We start from the raw sequence: 6,351 nt of genomic DNA, 5'->3' as shown, positions 1-6,351 counted from the left end.
CCGTGGATGACTCCATTCGTTGTATTTCTTCCCGGGGTTCGTCTCCACCACCGTCTATGTTGTTACGTCCTCGTGTGCGTGGCATAGCACTTCTCTCGAACCGACACCAAATGTCCCACCGGGCGTGCCAAAAAAGATTGTTGCGCGTTAAAATCCCTCGACAAGGTTTTGCTGGTTATGGGTTCTAAGCCCAGATTGACTATGGCCCAATGAAGGTTGCTTACGCGAGAATCTTTTATCGAACTTAATCCGTTCGTTTTCCGAAAAGGGGTTACGGGTCGGTTTTGGACAGAGAGTGTCAAATGCAATAGATTTACACAAAAGGGCGCGTTACAAAAAGGCTTTCGACAACTTCGACGGCCCAATGTGCAACAATGACAGTATGTTGACAAACTTCGACGTGACCCTAGAATTGAATCGACAGGATCGGGGAATAACGTAGGACACAATGCTGGAATTCAATCAACAAGACTCGACGGGGAATTATAGGACACAATACCGGAATTGAATCGACGGATCTTGGACGGGATGGGTGAAGGGTGCAACACCGGAATTTAATCGACGGTGCTGAACCTAACGAGTAGACGTCGGAATCTAATCGACGACACCTAACTCTGGATATGATACTCGCCGGAATTGAATCGACGACGGGGATCCGAAAGCTACGACTAGGCTAAAGGCTAAAGGTTAAGAGCTAAGAGCTAGTTTGAAAATGCAAGTGTTTTGGATTTGTTGTTGTGTATCCTTGTATCTTGCTATTGCGAGGTATTTATAGGCAAGCTCTTTGGTAACCACTGAGCGGTTTCTTCCTTTGGCTCCACGCTTTGCCCTTTTCCATAAGCCACGTGGATGACGGTTTCCCGGTCTTCGCGCCTTTTCTTTTTACCTCGTGGGGATTACCGCCAACCGCTTCGATCGTGGCCTCCCTCCGCGCGCTTTTCTTGCTCTAGAAGGAAGTGGCGCCAGAATTTATCCCGACACGTGGCACCTTTCTGATTGATACGTTCCTTGCTTCGGTGTCCCTTCCCGTAGCTGATTATCGCTTCCTCACGTGTTTGTCACGAGTCTCTCTTGGATTATTTTAAGTGTCAACACACTCATTCGGCTTTTGCGTTGTCTAGTACCCATCATTTGGCAGAAACCGTTGACCTTAAGGCCTACATTAAACCCACTCGCAAATACTAACCCCTTTCGGTTTTTCCTTTAATGTCATACCAAATTATGAATTAAGTTTGAAAGCTGCTATCTCCAAGTGGTCAAGAAAGAAATTAGATGGACAGCGAGTGTTTTGACCTTTTGCACACTCGGCGTGCCCGTATGACCCTCCAAAGATAAGATGTTGGGAAGGTTCAATGTGAAAGCTTTTCCATTTTTCAAGTCCTTATCAGAGAGTCACAATAATATTCTGCTAGAAGAATCAGCCCCAGGTCGTACCAAACGATGTCGTTCATAGGGTAAGAACGATCTCCCACAGAAAAAGCCAACCACGTTTCTGTAATTTAAGCTTGGAATCTTGCTTCTGGGAACATAAAGAGAGAGAGGGGGGGGACGGCAACTTAAACTAGGATTTGAGTATTACATTGGCTATAGTAGGTGAAACAAAAGCAAAAGTGTGAGCGAGAATTAATTGTTAACACCATCAGAAATCCCGACTAGTATTCTCGTGACACATTTACTCTGAATTAATTTTCATCTCATAAAAATTTCCGAACCAATACCCTCATGATATGTTTAGCCCGTCAATTTTCACCTTACCAAAAAAAAAAAAAAAATCAAATCGGTACCCATGACACATATACCTCAAATTAATTTTTATTTGCTCTCTACATACGCGTTTTGCATCGACGCAATTCTAGGAACTTTCAAACAAGTTTATAAATGTGAAGTTAATGTTAACAAATCAACTTCAGCATCTCGCGTTCGACCAAAAAAAAAAACAAAAAAACTTTCAACATCTCCCGAAATCAAAAGTCAGCACAAATTGACCAATGAATTGAGTCCGGTGGATGAATGTTACGCGTCCATGGGTGTCCTCTTCTATTTGAGTAGATACTGATTGTTAGGATGTTAAATATAAAGTTCGAGGAGAATACTAATGTGGCCTCACTTATATCCAGTCATTACGCTAAGATGATGTACTATTCAAAAGGTTTTGAGACGTTAGATTTGAAGTCCTGGTTCACTAATCATCCAAGGCAGGTAATTGACCGAATCTTATAATGACATCTACAAAAAAAAAAAAATCGGTTTAAGTCACATTGTAATCTTATATTAATCACGACATTCCTAGTCACAACAATATTTTATGGTGATCACAATGTTTAATTAATTGCCATTAATTAAGTTTGTTGAATCGTAAATGATTGATTGTGTTGTTAATCCTAACACAGTATTGGTGTCAGACGATGACGCCTTTCGGTCCTCTTGTCCATAAATCCTTATTTTTGTGTTTGTTCCCTACAAAGCATGCCTCTTATGTGATATCATCTACTCCTGTATTTCACCTCTATGCCACAACAGTCGTTTTACCCCCTTAGGATTGGTGCAACTAGTCAGGACTTTGGGGATCTCTAGCTAAAAAAAATTAGAGGCACAAGTTTAAATCTCACAAAATGCGTGAGAACTCATCTGGATCAGATCTCCTGAATAGGCCAAAAGTTTGGAGTTAACTAGGCCATGGGATTAGATTTGTATGGTGTTACATGAGCTTCTAGGTAGCCATGCCTTCACGCTCTCGATTACGAAATGTTCAGTATGAATTTGGTGGATAAGAGAGATTTAAGATAGAGAATAGCTTTACTTGGTAGTGGCCGCATTGGACCAAAAGTTCATGGGGTCGAATACTAAGGGGGAAGACAAAGAAGCGGCGCCGGTCATGTTGATGGCGGCGACAAAAAAGGCAACGGCTGCGGTGGGCCAAGGTAGGTGAGGTAGGACTTACGAGAGGGTGAGAAGAGAGAAATGCTTTATTTATTTATTTTTTAATGTAAAGCCAGCATTTTACTGGAGGGCCTACGTAAAGTTTGCAGGCTTAGACCTACCCAATTTTTTTCCCAACATTAAAACTTAGGGAGGATTATTAGAATGCAAGTAGAACTAAAAACAACAAAAAAATTTGAGAGCGAGCTTGGACAAATGCAAAGTCGTTTCTTCAAAGATTTTTAGCTCAAATACCATTTGGTTAGTGCAGTTTTTGTCAAATAGCTTTGAAATTAAAAGAAAATTGAAAAACAAGGGTTTACTATTTACCATCTCAATCGTAAAAGCAAAAGGCCACTGCGAGTTCACGCAAGGGCTCTAAGGTTGTGCAAATCCAATGGGACCTTGGTGTGCGATGCCATGCCTGGGGTTGCGCAACCTTAGGCGAGTTCCATTGAGGCCCCGTGGCCCAAGGATCTCCATAAAACTTGGGAATGAATGAGAAAGACGCTGCCAAGCATATCAACGCTAAGGGCTTCGACCTCATGATCAACCGGACAGCCACCGTGGTCTTGCAGAACACCCACACCATATTTACCTCCCAAGGTTTCCGCATTTCGCATCTCGCTCTCTCCAAGAACAAATGAACTTAGTAAGGTTTACAATTTGGGGGTAATTTCTATTTCCGAATTCTATGAGGGCAACACTGGAAAATGAAATATTATTGAGGGTAATTATGGAAGGCAAAAAGTTCATTGACCCTGAAAATTACCTTCTAAAAATGCTGAAACCCTAATGAAGATCTTCAATTTTACCTATGCTGACTTTCACTCAATATTCTAAAAAAAAAATACAAAACGCCTTAACTTTTTATTCACAAAATTTTTGAAAAAGCTGAAGCAAGCTCACCCTTAGAAAATCATACAAATAGCTGTGCAAGTCTTCTGTGCTCTTCTTTAACAGTTTGAGAGAGAGAGAGAGAGAGAGTAAACCCTAAAATGTGCACGTCTTCCGAGCTCTTCTTTGGGGACAACACCATTGACTAAAGTTTGTTTTGTTCGAAAAAGTGCCCCAAAACAGTGAATTTGTTGCACGGCTCGAGGTCACTTAACGAGCAAATTTGATGGAACTTTGAACAAAAACTACCTCAAAATGTTCTCTTTTCAAAATTTAAAAGAAAGAATAAACTATAGATAAAAAAAAAAACATGATATGTTTCGGATATTTCATATGTCTCGCATTAAGCAGAAAATACGAAAAGTACATGAATCCTCGTCAAAGGCTCAACATACTCTCCCCAATAATATTATGAATGATTGAATATGCGAATTTTATAACTTCCGGTCAAAGAATTTACTCTCCAACTGGTCAAAAAACGAAAAATTAACTCGACTTTGCTGTTTTCTTTTTTCTTTTCTTTAACTTTTCCTCCCTATTATTGTGATAACAAATGGTATGCCGTACGATTCACTCTTCTACATATTTTTGCTCAGATAATTATCCAAAAAAAAAAAAAAAACTAAACTTATTATAACCTTTCGATTGTGTTAGTATAGTTCTAAATTTTTTGATAATTTGTCAATGTAGTCCTTCCAACTAATTTTGGCCTGAAATTATTGAAGAAGATAATTTTTTCAATTTTTGGTAATTTCCTTATTTTTATATTTTTCTTTTCTTTTTTTGGATAATGACACAAACAATCCTTGATCTTTAGTCCAATTTGCAATGTGATTCATAAACTTTAAGTTTGTTCAATGCGGTCCCTAAATTAAACATTTAATTTGTTCAATGTAGTTCATGAACTTTTGGTACATATTCAATTTAGTCCATTAACCGTATGGAAATACTCAATGTTGTCATTCCATTAATTCAAATTTAAGGACAACATTAAACATTTTCATATAGTCTAAGAATTAAATTGAACATGTACTAAAAGTCCAAAAATCACATTGAACAAATTAAAAGTTCGTAGATGTCAATGCACATTGAGTTAAAGTTGAGAAATCACATTGTTTAGAGATCACATTACGTATTGTATCAAAGTTTATGGATCATTTATGTCATTTGCCCTTTTTTATTACTGTCTAGGTTGGTGGCCCTATCCAAGGGCCAACGAGGGCAATGAGCTCTCGCTCAACGGATCGTTGGGCCTTGGGCGGTGGTCGGCAAGACAGTATAAAAAAAGGAAAATAAAGAAAATAAAAGAAAAGATAAAATAATATAAAATTGCAGAAAAATTGTTCCCATCAACTCCGGGCATGCCATATAAAATGGTCGGTGTCCAACATCAACAATTTCCGGTCAATTTTGATCGGAATGGCAGTATTAGCAAATCCTCAAAAACTTTATGACTAAATTGACATAATTAAATGTGTATGACCGAATTGATTGCTGCACAATATGTTTGGGACATTTTTGAAAAAATTACCTATCTTAGGCACATGTCATCATTACCATTAAACATGTGGACGATAATATTTATGTCTAATCTTTTTTTTTTTTTTACACTTTGGTATCTTCCTTGTGGATTTTACGTATTGGCTACGATTCGATTGGTCAAGGCTAATTAAATATGATTGAAAATATAACATTCGGGTAGCTTGAACTGCCTTTGCTCGTAACATGGACTCTGGGGTTTCTATTTTACACGACACATAAGTCCTTTGTCTAATAAGAAACTCCATTAGAGTAATATGCAAGAAAGATCCTTCGAATACTGTCGGAGCAATACGAGCAATAGAACATGAACTCTTTAGCGTAAGGACGACCGATAGGTGATGCAATAAAAGTCAGAGATGACGAATTGATTTATTCCTCCTGCTTCTTTAGACTTAATTAATTCGATGGCTTCTTTTTTATAGGGCTCAAACAACTTCGTGTTTTAGGTCACCCACCAAGATTTAAATCATAGAAAAATATTGGTAGTTTATTTGTAAAATGAACGAAGAGATGTCTAAAAATGCCACATCACATCAATCCTCACCACTATTCACTTATTTGGTCGCCCCATTACCCTAAAGTTATCGACTATTTTTTAATTTCAATCAATTAGGCTCCGTTTATTTTGTGAAAATTAATCATTTTTTTTTAAATGATCTCTTATATTGCTTAAAAAAATTCATCAATGAAAAAATATTTTCACTATCAATAATAAATTATGTCCAAATATTTTCGTGGACAGTAAAAATATTTATCGTTTTGTTCATTTTTGTAAGCAATACAAATAGACATTTTAAGCAAAATAGTTTTCAAATTAATCATCTATCACGAAATAGACGGAGCCTTGATTTCTATTCAGATTATATTTTTTTCTTTGTTTTTTTTTCTTTATTTGGGTGTGAAAATTAGGAAGCACCATGGCCATCAATGAATAATCCACTCCTTACGCTTACGCGTTTCACACGGGGAACAGAAGAAACATCTTCAATAAAC

The sequence above is a fragment of the Rhodamnia argentea genome, chromosome 1 (genome assembly GCF_020921035.1).
Source record: "Rhodamnia argentea isolate NSW1041297 chromosome 1, ASM2092103v1, whole genome shotgun sequence".
NCBI lineage: Eukaryota > Viridiplantae > Streptophyta > Magnoliopsida > Myrtales > Myrtaceae > Rhodamnia > Rhodamnia argentea.
Note: the sequence above shows the minus strand (reverse complement) of the source record.